Source organism: Eretmochelys imbricata, chromosome 8, assembly GCF_965152235.1.
Source record: "Eretmochelys imbricata isolate rEreImb1 chromosome 8, rEreImb1.hap1, whole genome shotgun sequence".
Taxonomy (NCBI): domain Eukaryota; kingdom Metazoa; phylum Chordata; order Testudines; family Cheloniidae; genus Eretmochelys; species Eretmochelys imbricata.
Window position 1 is genome coordinate 84,864,411 of NC_135579.1, and position 23,305 is coordinate 84,887,715.

A 23,305-nucleotide genomic window follows, 5' to 3' on the forward strand; every position below is an offset into this window, starting at 1 on the left:
CTCTAGAATTTACCTTTACTTATAATAACTACAACCCTTTTGAAAAAACATAACACCACTGGGGAATATCTCTATCAGGGGAAATCCCAGCAGGGCATATAGCTGGTGTAAAGGTTCTGTGTCATTCCTCAACAGGTTCTGTCACAGTGGGTCAGTAGGGGGCATGAGTGAAGTGCTGACAGGCCCCAGCTAATCTGAGCTGTTGACCAAAGAACTCTTGGGCCATAGGTACCAAGTGCACCTAGGACATCCCTGACTCTGCTCTGGCTTGTAATAGGGATCAAAGCAGCCCCAACAGCATCAAAATAGTGGAGTTGCAGAGAGGCATAAAGTCATTTCTGCCCCCTTGGTACCTTGGCTGAGAAGAACTCAGATGCAGCAATGAATCAAGCCCCTGGAGATGATTCTGCCCAAACAGTCACTTTGACATTTCAGTCCCACTCATGAAGCTAAGCTGAAGACATTAAAATGTCCCTCCTCATTGACCACAGCCAATTGCTAAGTCATGGCCCAAAGGGAACAAAAACAAAACAATCCCACCACCAAACTTAGTATGTTTTCCAAAGAAGGGGGAAATTCTCCACTGGCAGGAAGCCCAGTATATTTGTTTTTTTAAAACAACTTTTAAAAAATAATTTATAGTTTGACTGTCCAAGCACATACTTCCAGCATGGTCATGATGGGAATCTATTCCAGTCTGGGACTAAAATAACTTCCAGGACTGTAGCTGTGGATTAAGCATAAATTCCAGTGAGCATGCTGTTGCCTGCAGGAAGGGGATCTCGAATTTATATGAACTTCCCAAGCTTAAGACCATAAGAACGGCCACACTGGGTCAGCCCAATGGTCCATCTAGCTCAGTATCCTGTCTTCTGACAGTGGCCAATGCCAAGTGCTTCAGAGGGAATGAACAGAACAGGTAATCAATAAGTGATTCATCCCCTGTTGGCCATTCTGGCTAACAGAGCTAGGGACTCTTCAGAGCATGGTTTTGCATCCCTGCTCTTCCTGGCTAATAGCCACTGATGGACCTGTCCTCCATGAACTTATCTAGTTCTTTTTTGACCCCTGTTATAGTCTTGTCCTTCACAACATCCTCTGGGAAAGAATTCCACAGGTTGGCTGTGTGTTGTGTGAAGAAATACTTCCTTTTGTTTGTTTTTAAACCTGCTGCCTATTAATTTCATTTGGTGACCCCTGGTTCTTGTGTTAGGAGAAGAAGTAAATAACACTTCCTTATTTACTTTCTCCATTCCAGTCATGATTTTATAGACCTCTCTCAGATCCCCCCCCTTAGCTGTCTCTTTTCCAAGCTGAAAAGTTTTAGTCTTATTAATCTCTCCTCATATGGAAGCTGTTCCATACCCTAATCATTTCTGTTAACCTTTTCTGAACCTTTTCCAATTCCAATATATCTTTTTTTTTTTTTTTTTTGCGGTGGGGCAACCAGATCTGCACTCAGTATTCAAGATGTGGGCGTACCAGGGTTTTTATATATAAGCTTCTACCCGATGTGGGGTGTGTGTGTTTTTCTGTACAGCTTGACATGCAAAAGGAGGGAGAGATCTTGCTGAATCAGGTGGCCCTTGCAGAACCAGTTGTGTGTAGCTCCTGTGGCCTTGCGCAAGTTTTTGTGCCATGAAGCCTACAAATATTTTTAACTGTATTAGGGTCCTTCATAATCAATGTATTTTGAAATAATTGAATACCTTGAATAATGGCTCTGGTTCTTATTATTTGTACTGGAAGGTACAGTACAACGAATTGGTTTTTCATCACTTGCAGTTTTCCATGAGAGTTAGGATTTCTTGGACATGATCAGATTATTAAAAAGCAGCTGACTAACAAATAATGTAGCAATACAGTATTTATTTTTAGATTTTTGCATCAGAATAAGTAGTTTTTGTGCTGTTGCTTTGCTGGTAGCTGACAAAGGGCAACGAACTATATCTGTGAATACCCCCTTCTGTTGGTTTCAGTACAATGTGATATCTGTGCTAGTATCTAGACAGCAGCTACAAATAGCAAGAAGATAATAAATGTTATGTCCCTGTGGCCAACACACTTGAACTCTTGTAATGTTTATTCCAGTAAATAATTTGAAAGAATGAGAGGGATTTGTGAAGTATTGTGGTTTGAATAAACTGTAGATGGTATTATTTCTTTGGAGCAAATATTCTTCCTGGCATGCTCCCTTTAATTCTGGAAACAGAAAATTACTCTTGGACATAAAAGTGAAGAAAAGTTATAATCATGAGAAGTAGTTTATAGGTGGGAAAAAGTGATATATGTATATAGTGTGCATGTGCGTATGCATACATCATCTGTATTTGCTTCTCATTTATGCAATTCACATCCAGTAGAAACTTGCTAATTTGTACTAATGGGTGGGAGACCTTCGTGAATTACTGAATGTTGTGACAAGTAGAACATAGTAAATATTCCAAGCGGCCTACCTACCTGCATTGTGGGAGTCCCATCTGCAAGAGACTATTCCATTCAGGTGTCTTAAAGCTTATTTTGCAGTCACCAAGGCAAATTAGAAAAAACGCAAAGTGAATGTTGTGCTGGTGAAAGGCGCTCATCTGTTTTATTCCTGTGTAATGAGAACAGGAAGGACCTCCCTTTCTTCAGAGGGGAAGGATTAAAAAAACACAACCCACAGGGATCAGCTGAATGGCTTGGGACAATGAAAAACAAAACAGGAACAGGAGTGGGTCACAGGTTCAAAAAAGAGATACAAAAGGGGATACCAAGCAGAGAACTCCAGACTGTATCCACTGCTTTAAAAAGGTGAGAAGGGAATCAGTGGATGCTGCCAGTGTTTAATTTGTAATGAAAGAGGTGCTGATGAGGCTCAAGCTATTTTTTTACATTCGTAACTGATGCAGCAAGTTCTGAGGTGCCAGGGCTATGAACTTCCAAGCCTAGAGGTGCAGAGGCTCAGCCCTGGCAAACCCTGGCACAAATTAAGCACTGGACACAGCCCAAATGAACTGTGCCTGGATATGTGAGTTGAAAAGTGGAAGTAAGGAGGCCCCACAATCATAGCAAATCATACTGTCTCCATCCAGCTTCTTCTTCCTGTGCTGCTAGATGGCCACTTTGGCTAGGGCAAGAGGAGTTTGATGAGGAAGTCTCTGGGTTTAGTAGGGCAATGGATAGGGTGTGGATAAATAAAAAGTGGGGAAAAGTACAGCTGGAACTTCAGCAAGATGTTCTGGAGGTGATGGAGAAAGGGCTGCAACCTCGAGCACTGGAGATAGGTGTGCATCAGGATAACCCTCTCACCACAAAAAAGGCCAATATTGGCCCTAGGTGGAGGGGGGGGAATTACCCCAGGGGAGGTGAGTGAATCTCATGGTTTTTGGGGGGAGAGTCCCAGTTATTGAATGCTTGACGATGATAATACTGCTTTGCCAGTACCAATCTGTGCAGGATCTGAAACAGATAAGGTAAAGGACTCCTTATGCCATTACCAGTCCTCAGAACCATCCAGTCTCTTGTCAATAGCGACCAAAATAAATAATATCCACATATGCTTTTGCAAACAAAGCTTTTAAAGATTTAAAACAGCTCTGGGGACTCATTCTTTCTGATGAAGGAAGCCAAGAACTAGTATTGCAGGATTTTGCTGATCGCTTGGTGTAAGTACCCTTGAGATCTGTGGGTCCACTACAGTTACAAAGTGATGGATTGTGGCTCCAAAAACACTATCTATTTTAGGGTTTGGGAATGACTGAAGGGAAAATGAATGGGGGTTTATAAGGAGGAAGTTGCTGACGGAATATGGAAAGGTATTTTAGTACCTAATCCTGCGAAGTGTTGAGCCAAAGGGACATGCAACAATTTAAAAGGTGGCCCTTAGCCACTCACTTTGTTTTCTCAACCTTTTCTCTCTTTGAAAACAATCCACAGGCTTTTCTTGATCTGTGAAGTATGCTCCTGCCAGGAGATGGACTATGTTATAACAAAACAACATCATGCACTTAATTTCACAGTGAGATTTTCATTATGTGCTCTAATGGGATTTGTTTATATTTTCAGGATGGTGATGTGATTTAGTTAAAATGCACGAGATTGAATTAACAAGTTAATACTTTTTAATTTCTCAGTTTGAAAAAAGAAAGAAAAGGAACAGCCATTATTGGAATGTATTTTTATCAGAGTGGGTTAATAGGCTTTAAAAGAGCTGGAGATCAATAATAAAAGAAAGCAAATCATTTGAGATCACATAGTTGCATACAATAATTAAATCTTTCCTTTATTATGCACTGTTATTGTTAGCATTAGAGGGCATCCTCAATTTCTGAAAAGTAAAGAGCTCAAGAGGGGTATTCTTCAATGCCTGGATTATTAATTACGAGTATATTTTATTCTTCAAAAGAATTTTTTTCTTTTAAATAATAAAGCCCTTTTTCACAAAAGGGGAAAATGCTTATTCAGGCAACTGGAGCTTTATTGCATATTTTTCTGCAGAAATTTGAAACATGGCATCTGTGTGTCTATGCACAACAATTGTTCTCTGTATGTATCTGAATATGAAGGAGGGATTTAGGTGAGGCAATGCATAAAACCATATAATGCCACTAATCTGCAGGCAGATTCCTATTGTTGGCAATCTGTAGCCTGATTATGGAGTCAATAGCTGGTATTTATGTGGGATGTTATCTTTAAAAATATACTGTGCACTGGCTGTATGTTTGAAAGAGCAGTGAAATTAAAGTTACAGATCCCAATCCTCCAAACACTTCCACACATGAGAAGTGTGACTCAGCGGGACTTCTTACATGCATTACATTAAGCACATGTGGAGGTGTTTGTAGAATTGGGGCCACGGTGGCATAGTCTTTCAAAAGATTTGATTTTCTTTTCCAGTACATCAGCAGAATGGGAGCCTAGTGAATTTAAATTTATTTCTAGCCTGAATACAAAACAGAATCAAAGATCAGAGCTGATAACACAACAGGAGGAGAGCAGAGGCAGCATTTTAGAGAAACAGATGCACTGTTCCCAAATTACTGCCTGTTATTTTATTTTTTAAAATCTTTAGTCGATACTGACAGCAGTTCATTAACATTAGGCTAAAAAGAGAATGGGAAAATATATTCCATGCAAAGGTTAGAAGCATAGTTTTAAGACTGCTGATTTGGAGTTGCATATTTTCAAGCAGTGGGGTCTGGTAACAATAGAGACATAATGGAACTAAGAAAGTGAATAGGGGAATTTGAAAATCAAGGTTTGGAATTTACCAAATGACATGAAAAATAAACTGGGAGAAAGAATCGCAAATGGAGCGGAACCAAGACTTCTGGGTTTTGCCTTGCAAAATGTTAAAAATTTCCATTGTGAAACTTTTCCTAACTTTGGCAAATGTCTTGAAGCATGCAGAACTCTTTATAAAACCTATTAATAAACAAATTATTTTATCGCTTGTGAGCAGAACCAATGTCTGGTGCTCAGAGCAAGACTAGGAGCCAGGACTCCTAGGTTCTGTTGAAAGTTCTGCCATTTCGACTTGTTGTATGATCAGAGGCAGGTCATTCCTCTTTGCTTCTGTTTACAGATTTGGTTGATGAGACTAACAATAGTCTGTTATCTTACTAGTGCTGTAATTAGGCCTTGAAAAGTCCTATCTGTAAAGTGCTCACATGAAATGCCCTGTAGAAGTTTCAAGTATTATATAAATAATGTATTTATTATATTAATATAACTATTTATTAGTAGTATAACTACTTAAATTGTAAGCTCTCTGGAGTAAAACCGTATTTTTATTATGTGTTTGTAATGGGACCCTCATCCTAGATTGGGGCTTGCTCGTGTTACTGCCATGCAAATTATACACCTCCCAAGTACTAATAAAATAATAATCTATTAACTTCACTGACCGGTATTGGTAGGTATTGCATGACAGTCATGGTCTAGGGAAACATAAATATCAGTCCTGCAAACACATTAGTACATGCTTAATTTTATTACCATATGTAGTCATGGTAGTGAGGCTAAGCATGTACATCAGTCTGTGGGACCAGTTGTGGTAATAAAGCTAAACACATGCATGAGTAGTACCAGGAACTTATGCACATGCCTGACTTCACTACTGTAACTGTTCATGGTATTAAAGTTAAACATATGCTTTAGTATTTGCAGGACTGGGGCCTTAAGTCATAGCACTGCCATGCCCCCCCTACGCCCCTCCTCCCCCCATTAAAACAAACAAACAAACCCAGTAACAATCCAGCAGCAGCACTGTGGTATCAGAAAGTGAAGCTTGTAATGATGGGTATTACTAGGGTGACCAGGTGTCCCATTTTTAAAGGGACAGTCCTGTTTTTTAGGACTTTTTCTTATATAGGTGCCTATTACCCCCCACCCTGTCCCGTTTTTTCACAGTTGCTATCTGGTCACACTAGGTATTACTGAATTATGTAGCAGACAGAACTTTAGAATGGGAATGGAGGTTCGTTATATTTATGCCTGTTATACTTCCACATGTTGCTGTAAACTGTGGGGGTGGGAGATGAGGTGGTCCATTGGCATGTTTGTTTGCTATTTTTGGCTCAGTCTGTTAAATTGTTGGATTAATTCCATTACTAATAGCTTTTAAAAAACCATAAGAACTAAAATCCTGTAGACGTTTACTAATCTGTGCACTCCTGTTATCTGCACTGTTCCACAAAACTGGTAGTGTCGCAATCTCTCAGCAGATATTTGAAAGAAGAGTGCTATAGTGAGATCTCATATTATTAAGGCTTCATTTATTAACACTTTTACAAGAGATATCACAGTGCATTGACTAGCAAATGTTGAAGTTGCATGTGTAGTTAATACTAAGCTATATTTGTCCAAATACATGAACAGGTACAACTTGTGGTGTCTGCTCCCTAAGCTGTATTACTGAATTTTCTCACTTTGGCCAAAATCCTGTGCCTAGCAGAGTAACTGAATTGGAGTTACAAGAGGACAGGATTTTCCCACCTGCAGCCCAGACAACTCCTTCAGTCTAATTGCTGGTGTAGACTCCAAGGTCTTTGAACATCTATGGGATACAGTGAGGATCCCAGAGAAGGGGATCTGCATAACTGCCCTCCTCTGGCCGGTCTGTTTCTGTTAGTGCCCTGTCCCCACACAGCTGGGAGGCTCCCTCTAATCCTGGAGGTGGGACAGGATTTGCAGTGAGTTTTCCAATTCCAGGACAAGTACAAAGTAATTGTGGTTTCAGTAATTGATGTCAGAAGGTGGAAGGACCATTTTTCTATTCCTTTATGTCAGGAGGGATCGGGGCTGGATTTCCAATTACGCACAGTAGGTATGTGCTGAGGTGCGCTGGCTTTCTAGGGGCTCCTAAAAATTAAAAGTGGGTTAAAAGTTTCATTTTTTTACAGAAAACACAAAGGTCAGCTGTAGGCAGGGCGGGGGAGGTGGGGCATTGAAGATGCTGTGCCTAGGGGTGTGTAAGATGTATATCCAGGCCTGGGAGGGATACTGTCCATTATTACATGATTTTCCTTTACAGTGGGTGGTTGGTTTGCTTTTAATCCCATTCCCAGCCCGTCACAAGTGCTTTTTAAAAAGACAACAGCAAAGCCAAACAATCAGGAAGAGTGGACAGCCTGACCTGCCTCTTTGGATGCTATATTTTACCCTCTGAATGGTAATTGCTCACAAACTGTAGTGTGTCTTTCACTGCTTCTTTAATTGCGCTCCAATGGTAGCAATAAGTTTCCCCTAACCATCTGAGGGTAAAAAATCCTAGCTGGGTGCTGCTTACATGAGTGACATAGGGGTGTCTCAGTCATCCTGATGGAGAACTCTAGCAATAATAAAATGAGGGGTAGGTGGAGATCTGAGTGGGGAGGACAAGTAGATTCTTTTCCTGTAGTTTTTGCTATTAATGCATCTTTCTTTGCCTCTTTTGTTGTTGCTGCAGACTTTGTATCTATTAGTCTTATAAATAAAAAGGTGGTTGTCCAGATCCACAACGGTATTTAGGCTCCTAATTTCCATTGAAATTAATAGAAGTTAAGATTCCTAAATACCTCTGTGGATTGGGCCTTGGTGCTAATAAAAGGGATACATTCCACCTCCAGCTTTGGTTTATCCTCTGTTCTTTCTCTATCCTCTTTAATTTTGGGGAATTTGTACACTCCACCCCCATTACTGTTTCCAGCTCTCCAAATCTGACTCTATCTCCAGCACAAAAACTAAATAAAAATAAGAGATTAGAGGAGAATGGAGAAAAAGATCTGGTGTCTTGTCCCATGTCCCTACCCCACACCCTCTCATCATCTGCTCAACATCCTCACTGCCTAAGCTGTCACTGTTTTGTTTGTGATCATTGATGGTCACATGGGTAAAAACATAATCATATTTAGGGTACAAGTTGTCATAGCAAGCTGATTTTACCCTTTTACCTCCAGCTTTCATCCACTGTGATGCATAACTTTCATTTATGGAGGAAACCACTTCTTGCTTACGGCAAAACTTCACCAATGAAAAATGGTTGTTGGTAGACTTTTGAGCGCTCTCTCTCTCTCTCTCTCTTTGTTTCGTGTTGTCTTTCATAAAACTGGCAGCCATATTTTAGCAGATTTTATTTACAGCTAAAAATTAATATTTGCAAACCCTTCCAGGGTCTGTTGGTGAGTAGTGATATTTGAATCTGCAGACAGAAATAATAAATATTTGGGTGAAAAAACTTTTAGTACAAAAGTAGTCATGTGACTAATGTCATCATAGACTTTAATGTGGATTATAAAAGGTAGATCAGGAAATGTTTTCATCGATAAGGAAAGCCGCTAAGTTTGTTGGATTTCAGTGACTCAAGTAGTGATCAGGACTACAAACTTGCAGAATGTATGGAGGGAAGATCATGTTTCAAGAAATAGAACAGGCCTATTTTTTAATTTTGTTTGAGCAGAAAACAATGCTATCCTAAACGGAATTCTAGGGATAGAGATCAGTGATGACAAATAAGATGGAAATTGGGTGCATCTAACTATTATCTGGTGATCACAATACCATTTGATTTGATATGCAGTACTTACTACTGGTTAAGAAAACACCAACATTTTTGACATTGGGAAAGATGAGTAAGAGGGAATGTGAATTATGGTACAAAATCCTGCCTCAATTTTCTAACAAGTGGGACATATTTAAAGGGGCAAAATCCAGGCCTGGAGGTTCAAAATTCAATGTTATGTCCTTGTATCTGCATGTTGATTTTTATATGTATTTTGAAAACATCACTGCTTCAGTGCTCCAACACAGGTTGGATAGCGAGTAAGACAGGATTCAGCACAGAAGATGGCTGGGTCTGGAAGTTCATTGAGTGAGGCAGAGAGTATATGGTAAATGAGACTGGGATGCTGGGGAAATAACACATGAACATATAATTAAAGACTGTATCATAACATGTGCATACGACTACAGAGTTAACAGGCAGGCAGTCTTAGCTTTAAGATGCCCTGATTTCTGAGTGCTATATTCTGCAACTTTAACGTTCCTTTAATGTAATTTTTTATGTAATGAAACCAGGAGAAAGGCTGATGGCTGGAGTTATTGATTAGACACGTCTCTGGGAGTCGAGCAGTGGGTTTCTATACCTGGCTGCTACGGATTTTCTGTGTGACCTTCGCCCCTCTGTGTCTTAGTATCCCCCATTTGAAACCTTAATAATTTACCTACCTCCCAAGGAGTTAAGGCTAAATGAGGTGGTTGAGATCCATGAATGGCAGGCATTGTTTAAGAGTAAGATATTTTTATTATTAATTTACTGTATTACTCAGCCCTTCTTGTTGTAAGTTTTAAAAATGAAAAAAGGAATATAAATTATTGTTGCTCAGTTCACTTATTTCTGCAATTAAAGAATTTCTTAAAGCATTGAGGATTTATTTGTATTAACATCTTAACTCTGTGCAGTGCTAACAAATGCTATTCCTTATCCATAAGGTTTGGTTAGGAAATCACCTAGAGAATTGTACATTTCTTTGCAAAGATTTAGGAATAATTTCATTAGTGTTTATTTCCAGAAACTTGAACAAGTAATTATGCATTCTGTCAAATTCTCATAGATACTGAATTTACCGAGTTATAATCTGGCATAGCTGGATTCACTTTGAGGGGAAAATAACCTTTAGATACAAAAAAGTAGTATTTACATAAGCATATATTCCTTTTAGAGGTTATTACAGTTATGGTTAAGATCAAATAATATTATAGCTTGTTGTGAAATATATCTTCAAGTCATGCTTGGATTTGATGTTCTCTCTTTCTTTGTAATTCATACCATCTGTATGCAGAAAGTAGCAATTTTCTTCATACAAAGTGTTAATCCAGAAATGGATTTTGGAATATTTAATCCTCCTCCTCCTCCTCAGTATCATTTGCTATCAGTATGACAGAAATCCTATTTTAGTGTGATGCCACATGGCCACATACTGAGCATAACTGGTGGGCAACTAATTTTTTCTGATGGACATATGGACAAGTGCCTGCTGTTGTTCTTGGCCACAAGATTACACAAGATAACTACCCTCCCACACTTACTTTGAAATGTGTCCTCCAATAGGTCCATAAAACAAGCACCTAACTGCACCATTCCATCCCCAGTTGGCTGCATGAATAGGTGTCTTGGTTTCCGGCCATGTTGAGGTGCATCCAAAGCTCTTTGTGAGCACTATCTTCACTCCAGTTAATCATGCTGCATTAATTGCAGTTTAAAGGGAAGTCCAGTGTTGTCTTTCCAGCCACAGGGTAAGTACAGTTTTGCAATTGCAGCTGCAGCAGGGGAGAGAGGCTGCGGAAATGTACTGAAACATGACAAGATACAGGCTGCAAGGGGAGGATTAATGTATAATAAACGCACATTAAAATTTTAAATATTTAATTAAAAATATTAATATAATTAAAAAAGAAGTGAAAAGGCCTGTCTGTGCCATTCTGTAAGCAGTAGATCAGGAAGAACAGAAGCACTACCATTGCACAGACTACATCTTCTTAGGAAAAATGTCTGGCTTGTTAAGCTAATTGAGTAATCCGAATGGATAAGCATTTGTAGTTGCGTCACAAGGTTAAAATTCAAGTTGCATGGACTGTATCTTCTTCCCAGAGTCAACATCTAATACACCTAAGCTATCTTAATCAGAGCATTTATTCCCCCCACCTTTTCTGCAAAGTCTTAAATTCCAGACATAATTTTGACCCCACTGTATATGTTTTTGATGTGTAGCTTCAGTATCTTTCAAAGACTTCTTAACTAATGGAGTGAATGGAAGTGAATGGAGTTGTGGCTGGGTGCCTGAGATAGACGATACTGATAATGCCACTTTCAAGGCAGATTGCAAGAAATAGGGCAGACAATCCCCAAAGATGGTGGTTTACTCTATAATTCGATTCACCAAGCCAGCCACAGATGAGCTTCCGCCGTACCACCCTGGTTAACCAGAAACCAAACACAGTCCCTTTTAGGCATTCCAGGCTTTGGCTCCCATCCAGACAACCCAGTTTAATATAGTGAGAGGTTATTGAAAACCATTTCACCATGTGTGAGGTTCTTTCTAATCCAAAAGGATGACATACATCCCAGATAAAACACTGCTTTTGAGAGGAGAGTGACAGTTTTAGAAAAGTGTTTTAGAAAATGTGTGTTTTGGAAGTCCCACTTCCATATGTGTTCCTCAGTTTCTTGGATATCACACAGTGTGTATTTATACTGATTTTGCAGTTAATAAATTAGTCTGAGAAATTTCAGTAGTCAGCTGACAATTGCTTAGCCCTGTGGTTTTCAATCTTTTTTCATTTGCAGACCCCTAAAAAATTTTGAATGGAGGTGTGGACCCCTTTGGAAATAGTGGTCCGCAGACTCCTACTATAGAAGTCTTAGACTGAAAACTGACTAAACAGAATTCAACTATAAATGCTGTGCTTGGCATGGCATTTGACAGAGTATGATACAGGGCGCTAAACTGTGGGCTTCTACGGTAATGACAACCCTTCCGGGTTTTGACCTTTGGTGGGGATATTCACATACTTTTCATTGATCAGAATAATCAAATGCCTAATATGGGATCTGAAACTTTATTTTCATAGTCACCTTTTGCATACCTCTTAGATGTAGTCTGCAGACCCCCAAGGGTCCATGGACCACAGGTTGAAAACCACAGGCATAGCATGTTGGCAATTTCTCTGGAACATTAATTATTATGTATTGGTGCTGAGACCTACAAATATACAGAGAATTGCTTTAAATCTTCAATCTGCATTGGAATTATTGATTTAAATTTAATCTCAGTGTTTGTTTACTGTAACCTCTATTTATCGTAAAACAAAATTTTAATGGACTCTGCTCAGTGGTGACTAGAACTGACCGAACAATCTCACCTAAAGATGACTTCAAACCTAATCCATTTTCTGTGGTTTTTTTGCTGAACCGTTAGGCCATACTAGTAATATTTGTTTTTGGACTGCTTTCCTATTTCTCCAAACTTTGTTGCCTCCCTCACTGGTCAAAACTGACCCAAAGTAGATACTCTTAGAACAAATGTCTGGTGAAATGGATAAGTCAGAGTCCCCTTCCGTCCCCCATCAGATCATCTCAAGTATCTAGGAATTTAATGGAAATACTGTGGACTGGATCCTCAGCTGAGCAGGACAGAAGGGGCAAAGATGTCTCTAAGGGCAGATCTACATTACCACTTATGTCGATATAACTTACGTTGCTCAGGTGTGTGAAAAAGCCACTCCCCTCCCCCAAGCGATGCAAGTTACAGCAACGCTGGAACTATGTCAGCGGGAGATGCTCTCCTACCGATTATAGCTTCCACCTCTCACGGAAGTGGAGTAATTATGTTAACAGGAGAGCTCTCTTCCATCGGCAAAGAACGTCTTTACCAGACGCGCTACAGTGGCACAGCTATATCAGTGCAGCTGTGCCGATGTAGCACTTCTAATGTAGACTAGCCCTAAGTCATCTGTGTGCCTCCCAATTCCTGGGGCTGGCTGCATGCTGAACCAACCTCTGGCATAATTTAGAGAAGCCATAGTGCCTCCACCCTACTCCTGGGCCAGGCCTGCACCAGAATGCCTTCTGCATAGATGGAGTGAGTGATGCAAGGGGCCATAGGGAATTCCCTTATCAGACACTCTTTGGCTTCACGTGTGTGTCTGGAACCTGAGTGCACAGGCCTAATAGCAGTGTGAGGGAAAATGCATCCTAAGAGAAGTTTACTAGGTCAGTGGCTCTAGCCTTTCCAGACTACTGTACCCCTTTCAGGAATCTGATTTGTCTTGTGTACCCCCAAGTGTCACCTCACTTAAAAAAATTACTTGTATTTTTATATCTGATTTTGTAAACAAGAGTGTCACAGCACACTATTACTGAAAACTGCTTACTTTCTCATTTTTAACCCCATATAATTCTAAAATAAATCAATTGGAATATAAATACTGTACTTGCATTTCAGTGAATATTATATAGAGTAGTATAAACAAGTCATTGTATGAAATTTTTGTTTGTACAGACTTCACTAGTGTTTTTTATGTAGCCCGTTGTAAAACTAGGCAAATATCCAGATGAGTTGGTGTACTCCCAGGGGTATGTGTACCCCTGGTTGAGAACCACTGTACTCGGTGACACCCAGTGCTGGCACAGAGACCAGAACTGTGAAAGAGTGAAAGACACAACAGAAGCCATGTTACTAGCTCCAGGATAGGCAGACCATGCTCACTTAATGAGAAGGAGGAAATGTATTGCTTAAAAGCATGAAGAAATAGATACCATTGCAGAAATAGCTCTCTCTTTCCATATAGCTGTTTTTCTATTTTCTGGATTGTGAAATTTTTCAAATTGAGTCTAGCAATGTGGTATATATTTTTTTTTAAACTTTGCAAAAGGCATAGGCTATTGTTCTTGCAATAAATAAATAAAATAAATGAAGGTTGCAAAGAGTCATGAAACATAACGAGTAAGTCCCACAATACCACGCCTACTTCTGTCTCTGGTTTGCACATCATAATGACTTTGCAAGAACCCTACTCAAGCACTGTAACCCTTGCAATTAAAATTGCTCATAAATATTCCCTTGTTAAATTAAATTTCTTATTTTTTTATAGCACTGGTAGCTAGACAAGCTACTTCACTGGTAAGAATATTGTGCTTTGTCATGCTAAAATCCCATTGGTCCTGATGTTGAGCCAACAGATTTTTTATTAGACTTTTGAGAGCGCTGACTATAGCTTAATATCTCTTTGGTATAAGAACAATCATTAATCTAAGAAGCCCTAATTGCTGTATGAGATTAAAACTACAAGATTGAGATTTATGCAGATTTCTTTCTTTCTTCAAGATGTTTTTGGGAATTTGCCTCTAGACAAAATGTTAGGAATTGTTGATACTGATTTTTATCTTTTCTTTAATGTTTTGCTTCTGTTATGAATATAATGTGATAGTTATTGATAAATGAAGAGAAAATAGAAAAAAATCCCATTGGAGGGTATAACAAGGTGGCTTGCCCATGGGTGGAAGAGCCTGGGGTTGAACCCACTATGTCTACAGGATGAGCCTCACCTGAGAGGGATCAGGTGATTCCCCTGTAAAGAGCTGCTGGAAACTATAGGGGGTTGAGGAAGTTTAGGGAGAACAGAGACTAGGAGGAATGAGCAGGCTCTAGTGATGTCCTGGGATTAAGACTGTAGTTTGGAAGGGCTGCGAGTTGCCTGGTAATACAGGAGAGACCCTGAGTAGGTAAGGGAAAGAGTGCCAAAGCTCCTCAGGCCAGGAGACCTGGCAGTAGAAAGAGAAATGTTTGTTTGTGGGACTTTAATTTGGGACTTTGAGTTTTATTTTGAATTATTTTCTGTTAATAAATGCAACCCTCAATGAAGTAGTTTGACCTCAGAAAAAGTGTGGAATCTGAGTAAGGAGCCTTTTGAGGGAGAAGTTATTAACAGGGTAGCCCAGAGACATTCCTTTCCAGGAGCGGGTGCATGGGAGGCAGCCAAACCCTGTTACACAGGGGAAGAGAGGATCCAGGAAATGCTGTATCTCTGTGTGGCATTTTCATGTGTGCATCACAAGGTGAAGGATTTGGAGGGAGGGACCTGTGCAGGAGGCAGGGATGTGACTTTCTGGGGAAAGGAAGCTGCAACCCTGTGTATAATCTCTTCTTTTGTGCTGCCCTTCATGTTGACTGTATTCATTCTACCCTATACAACAGCTGCATGGCTCTCTAAAGAGCTGTACTACTAATGGCCAAGCCCTGCCCTGCCCTGATCTGCCCCATGGGGGAGTAGACTGCCTTTAGTGATACAGCATTTGTAAGTTCATATTTCTGTTGTTTCTAGAAAGCTTTTTTACAGCTTATGATTCTCCTAGCATAAGTTGAGTTGATAGAAAATGTTCCACTTGCACTTCAAGTCCATTGGGCCTATTTCTCTGCTCTCTTGCACTGGGTGTAGTCATTTGCACCAGTGCAAAGTGAGCGTAAAATGCAAACAAATCAAGATGGCAACAATTTCAACCATTTCACATTGGGGTAAATGATGTCTCAAGTTGATAAACACTGGAGAAACAGACCCAGTATTGCTCATCATGTCGTCTTTGAAGAATTGCTCTCTGTCATCTTTGTACTTGTAAATCACTATCAGCTGCCCCTCAGCTAGCTGTTCTCCAGTCTACATCTATTTAGCTCTCCTTGTATATTTTACTTTCTGAATCTTTTATTCTGTTAGTTTCCCTTCTTTGAACTCTCTCTCCAGCTTGTGTGGGTAAGGAAGCCAACCTTGATAAGGTGCTTTCTTGCCAGAAATCCTATGTTGCCACAAATATTGTGGGCCGCTAAAGACTTTCAGGAAAGGTGATCAAAATTCAGTGAAGATAGATCAGAGAAAGGACATTGAGGGGCGGGAAAAGGAAATTATTAAAAGATAAATGTATATCCCCAAAGGAAAGGTGTACTGAACAGCTATCAATACATCAGGATTATAAGAAGCTAGTCTGGTGAACCAAAGAAACACTCAGTTATTTTTGGCAAAGAAATTACCAAAAGTACAGAAAAGTTAATAGGTTACGTATGAATGGAAGAGAGGAAAAATGACAAGAAAAGCAAAGGTGAAGCGTGAAGGAGAAGAAACTGACAGTTTTGGGTCCCCCACTACAGAAAGGATGTGGCCAAATTGGAGAGAGTCCAGAAGAGGGCAACAAAAATGATTAGGGGGCTGGGGCACATGATTTACGAGGAGAGGCTGAGGAAACTGAGCTTATTTAGTCTGCAGAAGAGAAGAGTGAGGAGGGATTTGATAGCAGCCTTTAACTACCTGAAGGGTGGTTCTAAAGAGGATGGAGCTAGGCTGTTCTCAGTGGTGTTTTGACTGAACCAGGAGCAATTGTCTCAATTGCAGTGGGGGAGGTCTAGGTTGAATAGTAGGAAAAACTATTTCATTAGGAGGGTGGTGAAGCACTGGAATGGGTTATCTAGGGAGGTGGTGGAATCTCCATCCTTAGAGGTTTTTAAGGCTTGGCTTGACAAAGCCCTGGTAGGGATGATTTAGTTGGGGTTGGTCCTGCTTTGAGCAGGGGGTTGGACTAGATGACCTCTTGAGGTCTCTTCCAACCCTAATCTTCTATGATTCTATGAGTGTTAGAACTCTGATTAGAACCCAAGAATTCCTGACGCTCTCTTCTGCACTAGACTATGTCTCTCTGATTCAGACAGGAAAACACAGAGATTAGTCAAGGTCAAAGAAGGAAAACACCTAGAAATTTAAGATTTTGTTGAGGGTGTGACAGTATGCCCCATGTTCTTCATAGAGATATTGTTATGATGTGAATATGGCATAACTAAGATGTGTTCTATGCAAGATGGGTCATGTGAGGAATCATTGGAAAGGTTTTGATTTCGTGAATATGATTATCCTATTTGTATGCATGTAACATTTCTGTATCTGAAATTAGGAATATTGACTATCTAACAATTACAAGTGGATTTATAACTGGGGAATGCCCACCAGACAGAATGCAATCAGCCTGGATGAGCCATTAGGGAGAACAATAGGACTTGGAAGATGCAAATCTTCCACCTTCCTGAGAAGCTTCCTGGGATGCTGCAAACAACCTTTGACTCCTGGCTGTTTTGACACTGCAGGGTCATGTGATCATGTCACCTGGTGCTGGATTCCATCTTGGACTACTAGTATTTTTCACTAATAGTGGGTGGGAATGAAACTGTGAAACAAAGAATTCCCACCATATGTAAATCCTATTTAAGGCAGGGAAGTGAGTTAATCGGGGTCATTCTTCACTGAATCCCTGCCCAGGATGACTGCGGAAACATCTAAGAAACAAAGAAAAAAGAGGGAGAAGAGCTGAGCCCAGGCTGGAAAAAGTGTCTGGCCTATGAAAGAAATGCTAAAACAACATTTAGGGGAGAAATTACTACTCGTAACCAGTTTCTTTAATGTATAAAGCTTAGTTTGTGTGTTTGTTTTATTTGTTCAGTAATTTGCTTTGATCTGTTTGCCATCCCTTATAATCACTTAAGATCTGTCTTTTGTAGCTAATAAACTTGTTTTGTTTTCTCTAAACCTCGTTTGTGGAATTCATAACTGGGGTGGGGGTGAGGGGAAGCTGTGAACATCTTTGTCCACATTGAGGGAGGGAGCAAATTTAATGAGCTTATGCTGTACAGTTTTCTGTGCAATGCAAGACAACACAATTTTGGCTGTACACTCCAGAGGAGGAGTACACTTGAGTGCTGGGCAATTCCTTAGCTGAGTCTTCCCATGCAGAGCTGATTTTAGTGTCTGTGTCTTTCTGCAGCTGGGTGTGTCCCTACTTGTGTGTGTGCTGGGGGAGGCTTGAAGGCCAGGCTCAGCAGGACAGTGTAAGGGAACACAGGCTGGTGGAACAAGCAGGCTCAGTGGTACCCCAGTACATTAAGTGGCACCCTGGAATGGGGGCTAACTCATCACAGAGGGATTGTCAGAATGGAATTTTACAATGAGCTTATGTATATTAGAACTTCGTGCATTAGAAAAAAAAGATGCAGTGGATATAATTGTTGTATAGGAAATAGACTGTTGCACAAATGGTTGATCTACTGGGTTGATAGGCATGGTATATGGAGTGCTTTGCTTAAAGTGTGAGTCTGCTCTGAAATGAGACTGTGCGAAAATGGTACCTCCTTACTGAGCTGATGTACTCCCTGTATGTACATAGTCATATCTTCAGTGATGAACTACGTATTCATTATTTTTTACTCCCATGAGCGTGGCAGAACTAACACCACCATTTGAAAGTGAGCTGGATTCTATTCAGGTTCCCAACTCATCAACAGAATGTTTACTAATGCCTGGTCTGCACTTAAAAGTTAGGCCCACATGGCTACATCAGACAGGGGCATGAAAAATCCACACCCTGGAGCACCATAATTTTGCTGACCTAGCACCCAGTGTAGACACAGCTGTGTTGATGATAGAATGCTTCCATCAGTGCAGCTACCATTGCTTGGGGAGGTGGTGATTCGACACTAATGGAAAACCCTCTTCTCTTGGCACAGGCTGCATCTAAGCTATGGAGTTATGCTGGCATAGCTACAGCAACCCTGCTATGCCGTATAGTCTCCATAGTGTAGACATACCCTAAGTTTCAATTGCAGGGCTAAATTCTTCCCTGGCTACATCTTTGCAACCCTAGTCCTATGGGTTTAACAATGGGCAGAACTTGGTGTGTAAATTGATTGATTGTGTACAGGTCAGAGCAAACCCAGCTTAATATTTTTTCAGGTCCCAAGCTGCACAATGGGCAGGTAGAAGAAACATCTTTTTACTAGTAAGCTGAAGAAATGTGATGGGGAAGCAACTAAGCAACAATAAGACATGGAACCTAACTGCAATTTTTTCAGTCATCTTTCAGAAAAGAATTGGCTTAGACATGGCAAACTGAGTGACCTGTTTTATTAATGTTGATGGAATATATGGGCCCAGAGAGTCAAAGGGGTTATCATGACCCTAGGACTGCCCAACGTTAAACAGTTTTAAACATGGCTCAGGCTTACGATACAGAGATCTCGGCCTGCTTAGTATCAGAGGGGTAGCCATGTTAGTCTGGATCTGTAAAGGCAGCAAAGAGTCCTGTGGCACCTTACAGACGTATTGGAGCATAAGATTTCGTGGGTGAATACCCACTTCGTCGGATGCATCCAATGCTTATGCTCCAATAAGTCTGTTAGTCTATAAGGTGCCACAAGACTCTTTGCAGCCTGCTTAATATCATTGAAAATATACCATTAAACACCTTTTTTATCCTTTTTATTCAAGCTGGGGGGGGGCATGGAAATCAGCTAAAGCATTTGAAATGTAAAGGATTAAGACTTTTATTTTAACCATATCTCTTCTTCCCTTTCACTTTATCTGGAGAGTGGTTTTGTTTGTTTGTTTTTTTAAATAAGGAAAACCCCTTTGTTTGACAGTCTTTTAGATGATATTGAAGATGGTAATAAGTGTCCTTTGGGAAAAAGAGAAAAAGTTAGTTGAGATGGGCTGGAGATGTTTTTGTTAAAGCCTGATCCCATTCCTCAAAGGTAAAACAAGACCAACTCATACAAAAGGGGAAAAGAGAACAGCAAAGACAGAAAGTGCAGCTTCTATCTCTGGTGTTGACTTTTACTTCAGTCTCACTGCTGGAAAACCACAAGCATAGCACATGGTTTAGTCAGCCAGTCTGAGACCTCACAAATGTGTACCAGCATCAGGCTGTTTAGGACATTGCTTTTAGCTGTTTTTGTTTTTTTTTGTTACAGGTTTACAGCAGTGTTGCAAAATATACGGTGTTTGCTGGCTAAACCACTCTTATTAAACAGAAAACAAAAGGAAAGAGATAGAAAAGTGAAAAAATAAGGTAGGGAAGGAAAAGAATGTGGGGGGAGGGAGAGGGAACACCAAAGTCTCAAATCCAGTTTGGGTGTTTAGGATTTATCCAGAACAGGTAGAGGTGTCATCTGGGTCCTTCTGTCTGGCCCAATCAGGACATTTTTCAGGATTAGGACAATGAAAGCCCAGTGGTATCACAATGGATCCCATGGTCCCAGGAAATGGCAAGAATGGTACCCACGATGGTAAAGCTTTCTCCTTGCCCTTCTTTCAGTTAGCAATTGTTGCATTTGCTTCTCCAATTTTTCCCATAAGATTTTTCTTTTAAGGACCCCAAAAGGGAGTGATGGACGGAACAGCTGATCCCCTCATTATTTTGTTCACCAATTAGGCCTAATTTCCTATGCACCAATTCTGGCTTATTAATTTTTGGTCCCACGTCCTTCTTGTTTACCAGGCATGATCTGTAAAAAGAGTCCTTGAATTATACCAGTAGGCCTTTTTGTATGGACTAATTCAGTGTTTATCTCCCTTTTGCACCTTTTCCCGTCAACAGTTACTTTTGTGGGCTGTTGTGACATTTTATGAACTGTCACTTACTTCTTACAATTGAGCTCACAATTAGAGTAAATTTGTAGGCCCAATTATTACAACAGATCCCTCTGGCCAGTTAGGAGAGGTGTCAATGGACTACAAATGGTCCTTGGCCAGAATTATAGTGACCATAACAAGATGCTTCAAAGTTGTTAGTGGAGCTTGTAAAATATCTTTTTTTCCATATGTGGCAACTGCAGAACTGCAACAGGAAATGTGAGGTTTTGCAGAGAAGGAATGGGAGGGAAGTCAATGGGAGTTAGGTGCCTAAATACCTTTGAGGATTTGGGTGTAAGAGGTTAGATAAGTATTTAGAAAACAGATTGAGGAATACAACTGCCTAGTTTTTATAATAGATACATTTCATTGCTGAAAAGAATGACACAGAAAAGCAAGGCAGATGGGAAAAACCCATAATTGAGACATGATTTTAGTAGTTCTTTGTAAACGTTGGGCACGGTCCTTGTAAAAATCATTTCTCCTTGTTTTCACATGGCCTGATTTTCAGGGGGCTAAAAACCTACAACTCCCTTAGAAATCACTGGGAGCTGTAAATGCTCTATACCTCTGGAAATCAGGCCACTTGTCCCCAACATCACATGTACAGCTTCACCTAGGATAGCATGAACTATACTGTCAGCTGCTTTTGTTCTGAACTGAAAGCTCAACTCTGGAGAAATTTTGCTGAGTCATAATTCACTGATTTACTCCCTGGCATTCTTCCCATGCAGAGAGGAACACTTCAAAGCAGTCTTGGGCATGCAGCAGTATGGGCTTCAAAGAGCACATTTAAGGTTTTTTTTTAAAAATTATATTTTAGATGGTTGAGACTGTTAATGCTAAAAAATGTAAAGGTTTTGTATCCTACTGCTCTGTTAGAATATTTCTGTGGCACTTGCATGAGGCTCAGAATTTGTTATAGATGCCAGAGGTAAGCCCAGTGGTTTTCAAACTGTGGGTCACGACCCAGAACTGGGTCACGGAATGGAAGTTCAGTGGGTCGTGGCGGCTTGGTCAGCACCGCCGACTGGACCGTTAAAAGTCCTATCAGTGGTGCTGCCCAGCTAAGGCAGGCTAGTCCTTATCTGTTTCGACACTGCGCTGCACCTCGGAAGCGGCCAGTAGCAGGTCTGGCTCCTAGGCAGGGGGGCCAGGGCTCCACACACTGCCCTGAGCACTGGCTCCACACTCCTGGCTAATGGGAGCTGGGGAAGGGGGGAGCGGTGCCTGCGGGCAAGAGCCACGTGTAGCCGCTTGCGTGTTTCCGCCTAGGATCTGGACCTGCTGCTGGCTGTTTCCAGGGTGCAGCGTGGTCTGCAGTGCCAGGACAGGCAGGAAGCCTGCCTCTGCAACCCCACTGTGCCGCTGACCAGGAGCTGTCCGAGGTAAACTCGTGCCCCAACCCCACGCCCCAATCCCATTCCCCAGCCCTGAGCCCCCCCAAAACCTGGATCCCCTTCCTGCACCCCAAACTCTCATCCCCAGCCCCACTCCAGAGCCTGCACCCCCAGCCCAGAGCCCTGACCCTCTCCCACACCCCAACCCCCTGCCCTAGCCCAGAGCCCCTTCCTACATGCTGAATCCCTCATTCCCGGCCCCACCCCGCAGCCCTCACCCCCGCACCTCAACCCTGTGCCCCAGCCCTGAGTCCCTCCCACACCCCAAACCCCTCACCCCCAGCTCCGTTGGGTCACAGGCATCAACAATTTTCTTCAGCTGGGTCATCAGAAAAAAGTTTGAAAACCACTGGCCTATTTTTTTTTTCACATTTCACATTTTTTTCACATTCACACACATTTTTTTCCCTGTACCAACATTTCTTAGTTACAGGTGGGCTATGGAGCTTCATATCTCTCAGCTGTGCCTTATTACTTGACCACACTGCCTTTTGTGGGCTGGGGGCCAAGGGCTCTTGGATTCTCATTAAGGTTCTGCCACTGACTCAACACCTGCCTTGAGAAGACACTTAATATCTCTGTGTGTCTGCAAAATGAGGGTCACAGTAGTTACCTAATATGGAGGTTGGGGGTATTAATTAGTGAGGGCCAGATCCTGAGGTGAATTAAGGTAGTGCAGCACCACTAAAGTTAATGAACCTACTCTGATTTACACCATCTGAGGAGCTGGCCAAGAGGATCTAAGGACACCAGGTGTTAATTATTATTATTGAACTAGATTTACCTCAGTCCCAAGCAAACCTGAAGTCAGAAAAGCTGGTACATAGAGAAATAAATTTATGCATTTACAAGCCCCTTGAGTCCAAAGGGCATTAATTCAGTGAGTTTAGGTGGTGTCAATTGTTAAGGCAGATTGAACAAGAGGGGAGCCTGTACCAAGCCTGGGAGAGGAGAGAAAGCTCTCCCTCTACTTATAGCAGAGAAGAGGGAGCTTTGCCCCTTCTCTCCACACCTCATCCCTTTAAACTCTTGGCAGAGTTTCTGTTAACAAACCTCGCTTGGGATTTCCACTGCAGGGCAGTTTTAACTTCTGTCAGGCTCCAAAAGAGCTATGCTGAATGGAGCCAGCCACTAATGTTACACTCACCACCTACCCTGATCATGGGTCCTTCCTAATCGCAAAGTGACTCACTGCCCCCTCCCTTTCACCCAGTGAGCAACTGCATCCTCCTCCCATGGAGCATGCTTTTCACCACCAGACCCCTCTTCCAAAGTGGGATTTTCAAAACACTGAATGGAGTTAGGTGCCCACCTCCCATTGAAAGACCATGGGAGTGAGATGTCCCACTCGCTAAGGTGCTTTTGCAAATCTCAGAGTCTACGCTAGCTAATGTAAGCGTAATGAGGGTGAATCTGGCCCTTGGTGTTTCTCGCTGTTACTATCTCTG

The 23,305-nt window shown here is 41.2% G+C and overlaps 1 protein-coding gene across 2 annotated transcripts in view; it reads left to right on the top strand.

Moving 5' to 3' along the window:
• The window catches only part of SLC44A5 (solute carrier family 44 member 5), a 190,217-nt gene that overhangs the window by 23,138 nt on the left and 143,774 nt on the right, over nt 1-23,305 (top strand). The gene's annotated exons all lie outside the window — the stretch shown is intronic.